The 15,000-nt window shown below is 46.1% G+C and overlaps 1 protein-coding gene across 1 annotated transcript in view; it reads left to right on the forward strand.

The window, feature by feature from the left end:
* The window catches only part of LOC128686467 (uncharacterized), a 464,741-nt gene that overhangs the window by 206,457 nt on the left and 243,284 nt on the right, over positions 1-15,000 (forward strand). The window lies entirely within an intron of this gene.

Here is a 15,000-nt window from a genome sequence, read left to right on the forward strand (position 1 = left end):
CTCCTGATCATTTCTTGTGAGTTCTCCACCTTCTGTCCTTAATCTGATCACCTGGTCTTTGACTGTTGTCTTCCTCCTGATGTGGCTATACAACAGTTTCGGGTCAGTCTTGATTCTCGATGCTATGTCATTTTCATACTGTCGCTGGGCCTCCCTCCTTACCTGTGCGTACTCATTCCTGGCTCTGCGACTGATCTCCCTATTTTCGTGTGTTCTCTGCCTTCTGTACTTTTTCCATTCTCTATTGCACTTTGTTTTTGCCTCCTTACACCGTCGGGTAAACCAGGGGCTTGTTCTGGTCTTCCCGTTGTTACTGTTGCCCTTGGGAATGAACCTTTCCACTGCCTCCTTGCATTTTGTTGCTACATATTCCATCATTTCATTTACTGGCTTTCCTGCCAGTTCTCTGTCCCACTGGACCTCCCGCATGAAGTTCTTCAACCCTATGTAGTCCCCTCTTTTATAGTCAGGCTTTTCCCATTCTACTCCTGTTATTCTCTCCACTTGCAGCTCTACTATGTATTCAAAGCACAGAACCACGTGGTCGCTAGCTCCTAGGGGACTCTCATACTTGATGTCCTCAATGTCTGAGCTGCCCAGGGTGAACACAAGGTCCAATCTTGCTGGTTCATCCTCCCCTCTCACTCTGGTAGTGTCCTTAACATGTTGGTGCATGAGGTTTTCCAGCACCACGTCCAACATCCTGGCTCTCCATGTTTCGGGACCCCCATGTGGCTCCAGGTTTTCCCAGTCAATCTCCCTGTGGTTGAAATCCCCCATAACCAGCAACTTTGCTCTGCTGGAGTGAGCTCTTCTTGCCACCTCAGCAAGTGTGTCCACCATTGCTCTGTTGCTCTCTTCATATTCCTCTCTTGGCCTCCTGCAGTTCTGTGGTGGATTATACATCACTGCAATGACCACTTTGTGTTCCCCAGACTGAAGTGTACCTGCTATGTAGTCTCTTTCTCCTGTCTCATCTATTCCTTCCATTTTCTCGAATTTCCATCTGTTTTTTACGAGCAGAGCGACCCCACCTCCCCCCCTACCCCTTCTATCTTTCCTCATGATCTGGTATCCTGGTGGGAAGATTGCATCTGTTATTGTCTCCATGAGTTTTGTTTCTGTAACTGCTATGATGTCTGGGGACTTCTCATTGATTCTTTCTTGCCATTCCTCATGTTTATTCGTTAATCCATCTGCATTTGTGTACCAAACCTTCAACTTCTGTTCTAATACTGTAACTGTGGTGCGGGGGGTGGAAACAGAGGGATCGGTGTGTGATGGTTGGTTTGGAATGTTCAGTTGCCTTGGGGGTGTCGTGGCTGGAGTCCTTCTGCAGGTGTTTCTGGGGGGTGCGCTTGTCCTTCCATTTGATCCTGGGTTATTCTGCTCTCCTTTTTCATTTCCTCCCATTTCTCCTTTCGTTTTTGAACTCTCTCTTTCATTGTCTTCCTTTCGTCCTGTGTTCTGTCTCGGTCGAGGTACACACTCCGGAACTCCTGCTTGCCTCTCAGCCGTGCTTTCTCCTGCAGGATCATGGTTCGGGTTGATTCTGCCTTGAAAATTACTTTGAGAGGCCGATTCCTTTTCTTTGTGAACCACCCAATTCTCCGAAAATTTGCCACCTGGGTCATGTCCCCCTCGCCTATCACCTTCATGATGTCTTCAATCGCTTTTTTCTCCTCCTGCTTTCTTTCATCATAAGTTTCCCCTTTAGCTTCGTCTAGCCCATAGACAAACACGGATCTCTCCCTTTCCACCTCCCACTGTGACTCCCATTGCATCTGATGTGTTTTAGTTCCTTCCCGTGGAGTGTTCCTTCCTTCAGTCCCTTCCCTCGTTATGGCCCCTATGCTTCTTGGTTTATCCTTCCTGCTCACTTGCTCCTGGCCCCCACAGGTATCTGGTAAGGTCCTTGCACATGTCCTAGTTCCATCAATGTCTTCCAACCTCTCTTTCTGTCCTAGAGTGCTCCCTGTCTTTGTTTTGGCCCCATGTGGGTTTGACAGGACCTCTGCATACAGTTTAGTTTCCATGCTTCCTTCGGACCTGTTGTCTGTGTTCGATGTAGCCATTGCCGATGCTACTTCTGTAATATCTTTGTCTCTATGCTGTTTCAGATGTCTCAGCTCCTCTTCTAATCTCTCTATCTTGATTTCTGCTGCTGTGGCCTGTTGCTTCCACCTTCTGCATTCTGCTGCTAACCTCTCTTCCATCTTCCTTTCCAGCTCATCTAGTCTCCTTCCCCAGTCTTCCTCCCTTTTTTTGAGCTCTATCTCCCATTCCTCCCTCTCAGATTCGTCCTTGGAGCCCCTTGTCCTCATCCTGGTTAGGGGGAGGGGAATAGACGGTTAGGAGAGGGGATGGATGGTTGTGGGGGAGGGGGAGGATGGTTATTGGAGGGGCAGAGATAGTTGGGGGAGGGAGTTAGATGGTTTGGGGGAGGGAGTTAGATGGTTTGGGGGAGAGAGGGGATGGATGGTTATGGGGGAGGGGGAGGATGGTTATTGGAGGGCGGGAGGTTGTTGGGCGGGGGTTAGACGGTTTGGGGAGGGGTTAGGTGGTTTGGGGGAGGGGTAGGTGGCTAAGGCTAAGGTGTCAAGTGGCGGAGGGTGTGTGTGTGTGTGTGTGTGTGTGTGTGTATGTGTGTGTGTGTGAATGTGTGTGTGTGAATGTGTGTGTGTGTGTATGTGTGTGTGTGTGAATGTGTGTGTGTGTGTGTGTGTGTGCGTGTGTGTGTGTGTATGTGTATGTGTGTGTGTGTGTTTGTGTGTTTACGTATGTGTGTATGTATGTGTGTGTGTATGTGTGTATGTGTGTGTATGTGTGTGTGTGTGAGTGTCTACCCTTGTGTGTGTGTGCTTGTGTGTGAGGGAGGGAGGGTTAGGGGGGGTGGTTGAGAGGTCCGTCGTGTAGGCACAAATTTAGTCTCATTTATCTTTCCCAATTATGCTACTCTCTCCACTTATTGCCCTTTCTGGATTTACGTGTTAATTGTTGCTGGTTATTATCATTTTCCTTGTTCACATTGAGAGAGGACTTCCTAGCTTCCTAAGTATTCTTACTGCTAATAACTACCGGTAGTAACACTGCCTGTGTGCGTGTGAGTGTGTGTGTGTGTGTGTGTGTGTGTGTGTGTGTGTGTGTGTGTGTGTGTGTGTGTGTGTGTGTGTGTGTGTGTGTGTGTGTGTGTGTGTGTGTGAGTCTTGTGCGGTGTAATGACTGGCCGCAACTTCTTGTGACCTGACTAAACCCTCCTGGGACCCCCTAGCACCGTCTTACCATGTTGCCCTTAAAAGCTTGTCCCACCTACCTTCTCACACTCGTCAACACTATATTCTCTATGTCTATGCTATTTCTATTCTAATTCTTGTAATAGCTTGCAGGAGTGAGTGACCAGTATCAAACAGTATACAAGGCCAGCCAGGGCCGTCAACATGCAAACCACAACTAGGCGAATAAACTTGCGGTTGACAGTTGCCAGCTGCTGATGACGTAGTCGTACGTAGGCCTTAAATCCCTATTTTTGGAGATCCTTCACCCGTGATGATTATAACCATATATTCCGCTTCCTCACTTCACTCTTCACTGATGGTAGTATACACTTCACATTATATACACTTCACTTCATATGTATAATGGCACACAACTTGTCGTGACGTCACTTCCTCAGGCCTACCGCTGCCAATGTGGCAACAGCGCCTAAGACCCCCAACGGTTTGCGCTTTGAAATATTATGATTTCAGCTTTCCTCTCACTTTCTTTAACTAATAACTTTAATTATCACTCGTAGTATATTGTTCACTGACGTTCCACTACCACTGATTACTTCTAGCTGATATTACGCGTCTTTCAATGCCAAGGTTCTCGGAGCCTTGTTACCCACGTCTTCACCCCACGGACCCCACGTGTGTGTGTGTGTGTGTGTGTGTGTGTGTGTGTGTGTGTATGTGTGTGTGTGTGTCTGTGTGTGTGTGTACTCACCTAATTGTACTCACCTAATTGTGGTTGCAGGGGTCGAGACTCAGCTCCTGGCCCCGCCTCTTCACTGATCGCTACTGGGTCCTCTCTCTCTCTGCTTCCTGAGCTTTGTCATACCTCTTCTTAAAACTATGTATGGTTCCTGCCTCCACTACTTCACTTGCTAGGCTATTCCACTTGCTGACAACTCAATGACTGAAGAAATACTTCCTAACGTCCCTGTGACTCGTCTGAGTCTACAGCTTCCAGTTGTGACCCCTTGTCCCTGTGTCCCCTCTCTGGAACATCCTATCTCTGTCCACCTTGTCTATTCCCCGCAGTATCTTGTATGTCGTTATCATATAATGGGTTGTTTGGTAGGTGCTGCAAGCGGGTAGTAAATGATAAACTTCTTCGGAGGCTTCTTCGTTTATTGTTAAGTCGTGGTGGGTACACAGGCTTGTGTGTTTGTGCCCATGGCCCGGGCAGGGCCATCCCACGAGAGAGAGCTGGGAGTACTTGTGTCTTGCTGCTAGGCCGCTGTGAGAGTGAGGGTGAGGCAAGTCTGGGCATACTGAAGTGGCAAGGCCTCTAGGTGGCAGCACCAGCATGGCGCGAAATATGAACTAAGCTGGCAGACAGCATGGGCTGTCTGTGCAGACAGTGCAGGCTGTCTACATACGCTCGGCCACCTACTGCGCGTCGTCCCGACGCGACAATACTGGTAGTAAAAGAAACTCGGTCTCTCTCTCATAGGAACAGGGCACAGAACACAAAATAAAAACATATATACATATGGACATGGAAAAAGAATCTTCCTACAGGGAGGGAAGAAAAAAACATGTGGGGTGTGCTAAACATCGTGGTCATAGGCAGTGAGCGTCGAAGGGCATCACTGCACGCCTTCCTGCGTCTGGACAGATACTGCAACACAGGAGACATCCCTGCGGCTGAGCTGTGACGTAACAGGGTACGGTCTCCTCTGGAACGGTGAAGCAGTCATCGTAGGAGTCGCTGCAGGTTTTCACTCAACCTGGGGCACAACATGCTGGTGCCCTCGAGTGAGGCATCGACAAAACTCGGCAACTGGGCAGGACTTCTGGCAAGCGACTCAGGAGGACACTTCTCGACTGGTACTGTCGCTGGGCTGTCACTGCAGGCGAGCGTGGAGCGAGTTGTGGAGCGAGTCGTGGCAGACGACTGGGCGAAACATCTGGGAGTCGTAACATCATACACCAGACTGCAGTGAGAGAGCTAGCAGTCAAAGTGACATCATCTTTGTGCAGGCTGCTCACTGAAGCTTGTGACACGAGGCTGACACAGCGCCTGCCGACAGGCCTGACTGCGGCTTGACGAGTATCATCTCTCGACAGTTGGAGTTACAGCAGAGGTTAGTCTAAGCATCCCCAGACTTGTTTCTCTACATATAACTGCACTCTGACGGTCTGGAGGTGAAGTGAAACAAATCTCGATGGGAATAGTAGCAGGTACGATTCTGCAGAACATCACGAGCGACGAGCATAAAAGCTTTCTGTACAAGAGGGCTCATACGCTCAGGGCTGAGTAATCAGCTGTCAAACACACTGGTCACACGGGTGACTTAACACAGTGGTGTTACTCAGGTCTGGCACAGACCTCACTGGACACATGGAAACTTTACACACCCGCGGTACACTAACATGTGAGAAAACTGACTGATAGGAATTAACACACGACATATATTTTCTCTCAATCTTCTCGACAATATTAAAATAATTACTAGAAACACTCGATGTGACATCATGTGATGTCAGGCGTGATGTCGCGAGGTGACGTCAGCACTGTGACGTCAGCAGACATCTCGAGGTGACGTCAGGCAGACATCGTGAGGTGACATCAGCAGACATCATGACGTCATGAAGTCGGGCAGCATCGTGGGTGACATCAATGTGATGCAGGCAGCAGACCACAGCATGTGGCCTGGGACATCTGGTAACTCACGTAGCTCGTAGGTCTACGTGACATCGCCCACACCCACGTGGCGTCGTGATCCACGTGGTGTCGTGATCTACGTGGCATGCTGGTCCACGTAGCTTCGAGTGGCCTCGGGCACTCGGATACACAGCTCTGGCAATGAATTCACATGGAAAACAGCAGAAAACACAGCAGAGGGAGTGGGCAGTGGTGAGTGGTGTATGGTAGACGGGTGAGCGTGAGTAGGGCGAGCATGGGCAAGGTGAGGAACAGCCACTTCCTCTCTTCTCCTCCCCCACCCACAAACACGTGGAGAAGCTCACACTGGACGCAGAAATCACCGCAAAACTCACCTCTGGCTTGCTGAAACAGCTGTGCTGAGCTGAACAACAACAACAGCATACAAGTGACGCTGAACACGTGACTTGAGAAACAGCGTGGGACACTGTAGCGTGGGACGCTGTAGCGTGGGGTCACTTACAATTCTCGGAGAATTTCGGCAAATTTCGGCTGGATCCTGCTTGTACCTGTGTCTGGATGCTCAAACGTGCAGACACGACATCAGGATAACTCGTTGAGAGACGGATGTTTCTTGTGTAGGGTGATGAAGTGAAAATGACTTCATACCTCTTCCTCCCTCTCTCCAGGCAAACAACTGCTGCGAGCACCGCTGTCACCATTTATAACGGGCTTATTTGGTAGGCTGTAGCAAGTGGGTAGTAAATGATAAACTTCTTTGGAGGCTTCTTCGTTTATTGTTAAGTCGTGGTGGGTACACAGGCTTGTGTGTTTGTGCCCATGGCCCGGGCAGGGCCATCCCATGAGAGAGAGCTGGGAGTACTTGTGTCTTGCTGCTAGGCCGCTGTGAGAGTGAGGGTGAGGCAAGTCTGGGCATACTGAAGTGGCAAGGCCTCTAGGTGGCAGCACCAGCATGGCGCAAAATATGAACTAAGCTGGCAGACAGCATGGGCTGTCTGTGCAGACAGTACAGGCTGTCTACAATCATGTCTCCCCTGACCCTTCTGTCCTCCAGTGTCGTCAGTCCGATTTCCCTTAACCTTTCCTCGTACTACATTCCCTTGAGCTCTGGGACTAGCCTTGTTGCAAACCTTTGTACTTTCTCTAACTTCCTGACGTGCTTGACCAGGTGTGAGTTCCAGACTGGTGCTGCATACTCCAGTATGGGCCTAACATACACAGTGTACAGTGTCTTGAACGATTTCTTATTAAGGTATCGGAACGCTATTCTCAGGTTTGCCAGGCGCCCGTATGCTGCAGCGGTTATTTGGTTGATGTGTGCCTCCGGTGATGTGCTCGGTGTTATGGTCACCCCAAGGTCTTTCTCGCTGAGTGAGGTCTGTAGTCTTTGTCCACCTAGCCTATACTCTGTCTGCGGTCTTCTTTGCCCCTCCCCAATCTTCATGACTTTGCATTTGGCTGGATTGAATTCGAGAAGCCAGTTACTGGACCACATGTCCAGCCTGTCCAGGTCTCTTTGCAGTCCTGCCTCATCCTCGTCCGATTTAATTCTTCTCATCAACTTCACGTCATCTGCGAACAGGGACACTTCAGAGTCTATTCCTTCCATCATGTCGTTCACATATATCAAAAATAGCACTGGTCCTAGAACTGACCCCTGTGGGACCCCGCTCGTAACAGGCGCCCACTGTGATACATCTTCACGTACCATGACTAGTTGCTGCCTCCCTGTCAGGTATTCCCTTATCCATTGCAGTGCCCTCCCTTTTACATGCGCCTGATCCTCCAGCTTCTGCACTAATCTCTTGTGGGGAACTGTGTCAAAGGCCTTCCTGCAGTCTAGGAAAACGCAATCTACCCAACCCTCTCTCTCATGTCTTACTTCTGTTACCTTGTCATAAAACTCCAGGAGGTTTGTGATACAAGATTTGCCTTCCATGAACCCATGCTGGTTTTCATTTATAATCTTGTTCCTTTCCAGGTGTTCGACCACTCTCCTCCTGATAATCTTCTCCATGACTTTGCACACAATACATGTCAGAGACACAGGTCTGTAGTTTAGTGCCTCGTTTCTGTTTCCTTTCTTAAATATGGGGACTACATTAGCTGTCTTCCATTTCTCAGGTAGTTGCCCAGTTTCAAGGGATGTGTTGAAGATTGTGGTTAGAGGCACACACAGCATCTCTGCTCCTTCTCTAAGGACCCATGGGGAGATGTTGTCCGGTCCCATCGCCTTTGAGGTGTCAAGGTCACTTAAGAGCTTCTTCACCTCCTCCTCAGTTGTTCGTATGTCATCCAACACTTGTTGGTATATTCCCTCTTGATGTTCCCTTCTGTTCTGTCTTCCCACAGCCCTTCCTGTCTCTACTGTAAAAACTTCCTTAAATCTCCTGTTCAGCTCCTCACATACCTCCTGATCATTTCTTGTGAGTTCTCCACCTTCTGTCCTTAATCTGATCACCTGGTCTTTGACTGTTGTCTTCCTCCTGATGTGGCTATACAACAGTTTCGGGTCTGTCTTGATTCTCGATGCTATGTCATTTTCATACTGTCGCTGGGCCTCCCTCCTTACCTGTGCGTACTCATTCCTGGCTCTGCGACTGATCTCCCTATTTTCGTGTGTTCTCTGCCTTCTGTACTTTTTCCATTCTCTATTGCACTTTGTTTTTGCCTCCTTACACCGTCGGGTAAACCAGGGGCTTGTTCTGGTCTTCCCGTTGTTACTGTTGCCCTTGGGAATGAACCTTTCCACTGCCTCCTTGCATTTTGTTGCTACATATTCCATCATTTCATTTACTGGCTTTCCTGCCAGTTCTCTGTCCCACTGGTGTAACATGGTTCAGTTGACACAGGGAACAAAAACAACATCTTCTGGACTAGGTTATACATTCAAATTTCTTAGTAAAAAAAAAAATTACCATTGTGTGAATTTCACATTAAAGTGAGTTTGCCTAATATTTACACATATCCAAATCCGACGTTGTTTGCGTTTTCTTATTTACAAAGAGGCTTTGTGATTAGTTCTTTTCTGTCTTCTCTCGGAAATAATATAATTTTTCCAATTCACGTTTAAAACTGAATCAGTTAATACTACAAAAAAAAAACAGTCATGATTTTAAGAAATAAAATTCACGGGGAAATTATTTGGCAGGTAAAAGTCTTCAGTTGTAAATTAGCAAATGACAGTTACTTAATTGCTATTCAAATATTCATTAACAAATTCATCTGCTTTTAGCTTTAAAGCATATATACATTTATATAAATCATTAGGCTGCTTAAGCTGCTTATCACAATAGATATACAAATTATAACTTTTTCGCCTAGTAGAGTGTATATATATATATATATATATATATATATATATATATATATATATATATATATATATATATATATATAATGTATATATATATATATATATATATATATTTACATAAATATATGTATATATATGTATTTATATAAATTTATGTATATATATATATTCATATATATATCCAGTTAACTTGGAAATGATTGTGTCGATGCATGGACTATTTAGAGGCATATGTTATGGAAAAACAATGTGAAATTAATGTTAACGAGGGAGTGACCAGTCAGTGCATCCACCCCCACGTCACGGGGGTGGGTGGAAGAGGCGGGATGTGTAACTGGATGTGTAACTAGATGGTGAGTGAACACATTGGTTCAGCAGTGCCCATACCCACATTGTTCACAGTGTACATGGGAAACAAATAAAGTTATGTGTATTGTAAGACAGTGTGAACAATATATAGTGCGAAAGTCCATGTGTATTGTACTTCCCGGGATAACCCCACTCAACAACCTGCGCCTCCCCCACCTAATTCCCAGGGGAAGTTTTCCCCTTCCCCTCCCAGCCCCTCAAACTCCACCAGGCCACCACGGTCAAGTTCACTACCTTCCACGCACCATACCCACCCAGCATGTCATATTCCACTCCTATTGTCTAGTCTAGCAGATGGATGCCAACCAGGAGGAAGCAAGCAGCCAGGGAAATGGCACGGTTGGCAATACTAGGAGAGGCAAGTGTCGGTCATGCTTACAGCTTCGTTGTCTCAACTCGAATGGTTTCCTCCGCAAACACGGTAGTTGCCCTGGTTCAGGATGTCCTCCTGTGGAAAGTGATGATCCAGAGCCACCTCAGGCACCTGAACCCTCTCCAACAGATTTCATCTCATCAGACAATTTCTTGGAAGCAATTAAAGCAACAGGTACGAGGACACTCTCACACATTCCCAAAGCAGCCCGTCCACACGCAGCTGGGAAACTTACAGACCTCCTGAAAAAAGTAAACGATGGTTCCACTATCTTAAATGCTCCACCAACCATCAAGGCATGGCACAACTTGCTACTTTTTGGCAATGTCTGCTTAGCTGTGCCGGAAAGAAGGGGAAAGAGGCTAGCCTCAATGATAATTAAATCCTTAAGAGATTTTCCTAGAGTTGATAACCTCATTCGCCTTCCCCGTCAACACAAAAAAGGGAGAGGCAGAACCCCCACTCACTCTACTGACAGTGAAAAAGTCAGAGTCCAGGTGAGCAAGAAAATTGAAGAGGGCAACACAGTGGGGGCAATAAGAATTATTACCAGTGAAGATACAGTTGCTCCCAGGGATGCTGACACGGCTGAAGCACTTAGAGGAAAGCACCCTGCCAGGGAAACCAGTGGCACCAACAGTTCCAACACCTCTGTCCCCACTATGGAACCATTGATAGTGGAAGACTCAGACATTTACAAAGCAATAATGTCGTTCCCATCTGGCTCTGCTGGGGGTTACACTGGAATAAGGCTACAGCATTTACAGGAAATGGTTAATCCAGTTATTGGGGAAATTGCAGAGACACTGCTTTCAGAGATCACAAGGTTCGTCAACAATTCCTTGGCTGCTCTGATCCCTGATGAAATTAGACCTTTCTTTTTTGGTGCAACACTTTGTGCACTTAAAAAGAAGGATGGAGGAATTCGGCCAATTGCAGTAGGCAACACCTTACGCCGCCTCGTATCCAAAGCTGCTGTCCGAAGTATTCGTGCACAGGCAGCCATGATGCTTCAACCAAACCAGCTTGGCTTTGGGGTCTCTCAAGGAAGTGAAGCAGCGGTTCATGCAACAAGGGCGTATATCAACAACCTGCCTGAGGACAATGCAGTGGTAAAATTAGATTTCAAGAATGCATTCAATCTCCTGAAAAGAGACGTGGTATTAGCAGCAGTACAAGAACATTTCCCTGGTCTTTTCCCTTTTGTTTCAGCCGGGTATAGCAAGGAATCAATGCTTCTCTTTGGAGAGCATGAAATTACATCATCGGAGGGTGTCCAACAAGGAGATCCTCTTGCACCATTTCTCTTCTGTATAGCAGTTAGGGAAATCACAGTCAGACTGACCAGCGAGCTAAACATCTGGTTCCTAGATGATGGCACACTAGCAGGTACAAAAGAGTCCCTCCTACATGACCTTACACAGGTAATGACACGGGGACAGGAAATGGGTCTCATCCTGAATCCATCCAAATGTGAAATCATCTCAGTCAGTCAACAAGTGATAAATGCAGTGAGATCAAAACTACCAGGAGCAGCAGTCATTGCCCCCACAAATAGTGTCTTGCTAGGAGCACCTCTGGGAAGCAATGCCATTGACACAATTCTCAGGAAGAAATTGGAAGAGTTAAGGAGAATGGAACAACGAAGAGGCAATCTGGACACCCACGATGCCTTGTACCTTCTCACAAAGTGCTTGAGTCTGCCCAGGTTGACATATTTCCTAAGATGTGCACCTTCATATGATAACCCTATACTGCACGAATATGACAGTATTCTGAGGCAGATTTTTACGAAAGTACTTAACCTTACTCTAGAAGACGGGCAGTGGAACCAAGCTACACTTCCAGTCAGACTAGGAGGCATTGGTGTCCGCAAGTCATCACAGATTGCGTTACCTGCTTTTCTGTCCTCGTGTATTGCATCCAGAGAGCTTGTAGCAGCGATTCTCCCTGAACATCTTAGGGACAAGATAGGAGTCCAGGACCAAAAATTCATTGACGGAGCGATGATCTGGGATAATCTAACGGGCTCTGGAGCCAGACCTGCTCCCCCCAACAACTACAAACAATCGCACTGGGATGGTCCAATAGTGGAAAATATTGCCTCAACAATGCTTCAGAGTGTGTCAGGGAAGGATAGAGCCCTCCTCCTGGCAGTGAGAGCCCCTCATGCTGGGGACTTTCTGTTGGCTGTTCCCAACTCCAGCCTTGGCACACGTCTCGACCCACACACCATCCGCATCGGTGTTGCCCTTCGACTTGCCGCCCCTATTCTCGTCGAACACAGGTGTATTTGTGGCAGTGAAGCAGCAGACCGATTCGGGTACCATGGTCTTGTGTGCCGTAAATCCGAGGGAAAGATTGCAAGACATGAGGAGGTTAATAACATTATCAAGAGGAGCCTCACAACAGCTGGATGCCCAGCAGTAAGGGAGCCACCCCAACTATGCAGATCTGATGGCAGCCAGAAGCGTCCAGATGGTATCACCCTTCAAGCCTGGACAGATGGGAAGCAGGTGGTGTGGGACTATACATGTGCATCTACCTTGGCTGATACCTATCTCCAATACACCAGGGAGGAAGGAGGGGCAGCTGCCAGCTTCAGGGAGTCCCAAAAGTCTAGAAAATATGGAGAACTTGCCCATCATTATATGTTTGTTCCCATAGGCTCAGAGACCCTTGGCTCATGGGGAAAGAATGCATCTAAATTTCTTAAGGAGCTGGGAAAAAGACTCATCAGGGTAACTAGGGATCCCAGGGCAGCTAGTTTTCTGTTCCAGCGGCTCAGTGCGGCTGTTCAAAGGGGTAATGCCTGCTGTATTTTGGGCACACGCCCCAGCTCTGAGGAGCTGGATGAGATTTTCGCCTTATAATCGGTGATACACACGTAACAACATGTACCGTATATGCCACCTTTATATCAATAATGTATCTCTTAAATCTTCTGTACCATATTATGTAATAAAATATTCCTATTAGTAAAAAAAAATAAATATGAAAAGATGGGGTGGCAGGGGAAGTGGAATATTCAAACGGCTTCAGGAAGAAATCCAAATATTTTTCCTTGAAGCCTTTTTATCCACTTCTCCGAGGCTGTGGGTCCCACAATTTACACCAGAGGTGGACCCCATCCTATATATATATATATATATATATATATATATATATATATATATATATATATATATATATATATATATATATATATATATATATATATGTCGTGCCGAATATGTAAAACTGGTCAATTAGCAAGAACTCATTTAAAATTAAGTTCTTTCTGAAATTTTCTCTTATACGTTTAAAGATATATATTTTTCATTAATGTTAATGTAAAATTTTTTAAATTTGCACCAGAAGAATCTTAGAAAACTTACCTAACCTTATTATAACAAGAGCAACTGATTTTAACCTAATCCAACTAAATATATTTTAAATACGTTTACAGTAATTTAATACTAAACAAACACAGTGAAATATATTTTTTTCGTTAGGTTCAGAATGATTTTTGCTAAATTATTGCATACACAAATTTTCCCTTGTCCTATATGGCAAGATGAACGTTGCTATTTAAGCCAAGATCGCAAGTTCTGCCTATTCGGCACGACATATATGTATGAAGCAGGGTGAGGCAAGGTGTGAGTCAGGGTGTGAGTCAGGGCGTGAGTCAGGGTGTGAGTCAGGGTGTGAGTCAGGGTGTGAGCCAGGGTGTGAGGCAGGGTATGAGGCAGAGTGGGAGACAGAGAACATAACACAGTGCTGACACTAACCTGGTTTAGTGCGTCAGCTGCTGACGCTGACGAATGTTTTGTTGTGACATCTACGCAAGTTTAACTTCCAATTTAACTAAATAATGGTAGTTTGTACATGGGAGGGAAATTGTTTCCACCCATCTCTGTTTTCCCCCATAAGAGGAAAAAATCTCTATTAATTTTCCCCCTGTGGGAGGAAAATTGTTGCCGTCAATTTTGTTTGTTTCAAAGGTAAAGAAAATTAATTTCAATGAATTTTTTTTTACCACGAGAAGAAAATTTTCAACAATTTATTCCTTCCCATGAGTGTAAAATTGTTTTTCTCAAATCCTTTTATCCTATGGGAGAAGAATTCAAGAGTCTTTTTTCTTCACTGGAAGGAATATTGCGTTCACTGGTTCGTGTTTTTTTTTTTTTAAGAAGGAAAATTGGTTTCCGGAGTGTGTTCTCTTCTCTTGCGCCCCTTGTTGACTCTTGCCTGAAGTGCTCTGCACGATACGCACAGAAGACAATTTTTGCGGGTAGTTACAGTGGTCCAAGAATTTGTAGATACAAACTCTTCGACCACTGTCACAGAAATTTAGTGGAGAGGGAGGTGACAACATGACCAGCTCTGGGATCTACGTCATGTCTTGTTGTGTACGTGATTGGAGGTATTTGGGTGAAACAGCAGTTCACAAATAACCCGCACATAGGAGAAAGAAGCTTATGACGACGTTTCGGTCTTATTTATACCATTAACTAGCCACAGCAAGATCTATGGAAGCGAGGTTACGTGAACACACACACAAAACAGCGCGAACAACCACATCGAGCAATGCTGGTGCCCAACACAATAGCAACCAGGGTCGTCTCTTGAAATATGAAAAAAACAGATTAATTATACGTGAAAATGACCTGGTCCATCAAAAGTGTTAAAGGCCTGGCCATGGACCGGGCCGCGGGAGCACTGACCCGTAACACCCTCCAGGTAGGTCACTATAACAGTAGTCTATACCACCACGCTATTTACAAGACCAGGGCAAACCGATGAACCTGACTATCATACACCTGCTGCTTCCATTGGGTGGGATAAAGACCCGCCTCTCATCACACGACACCAAACTACACCAAGAAGCACTGCAGGAGACCTACCGACCTCTCTCATACATTTGTTCAACCTACTTTCAAAGATTACCCGATATATTAGTTCTGATATATTACCTCACTTTCAGCCTTTGCTCACCTGGCCTCTCATACTATATATACTTGTTCTTGCTCCTCTGTCTTGGGACTATAGAAGCCACTTTTGGCAAAAC

The sequence above is a fragment of the Cherax quadricarinatus genome, chromosome 17 (assembly GCF_038502225.1).
Source record: "Cherax quadricarinatus isolate ZL_2023a chromosome 17, ASM3850222v1, whole genome shotgun sequence".
NCBI lineage: Eukaryota > Metazoa > Arthropoda > Malacostraca > Decapoda > Parastacidae > Cherax > Cherax quadricarinatus.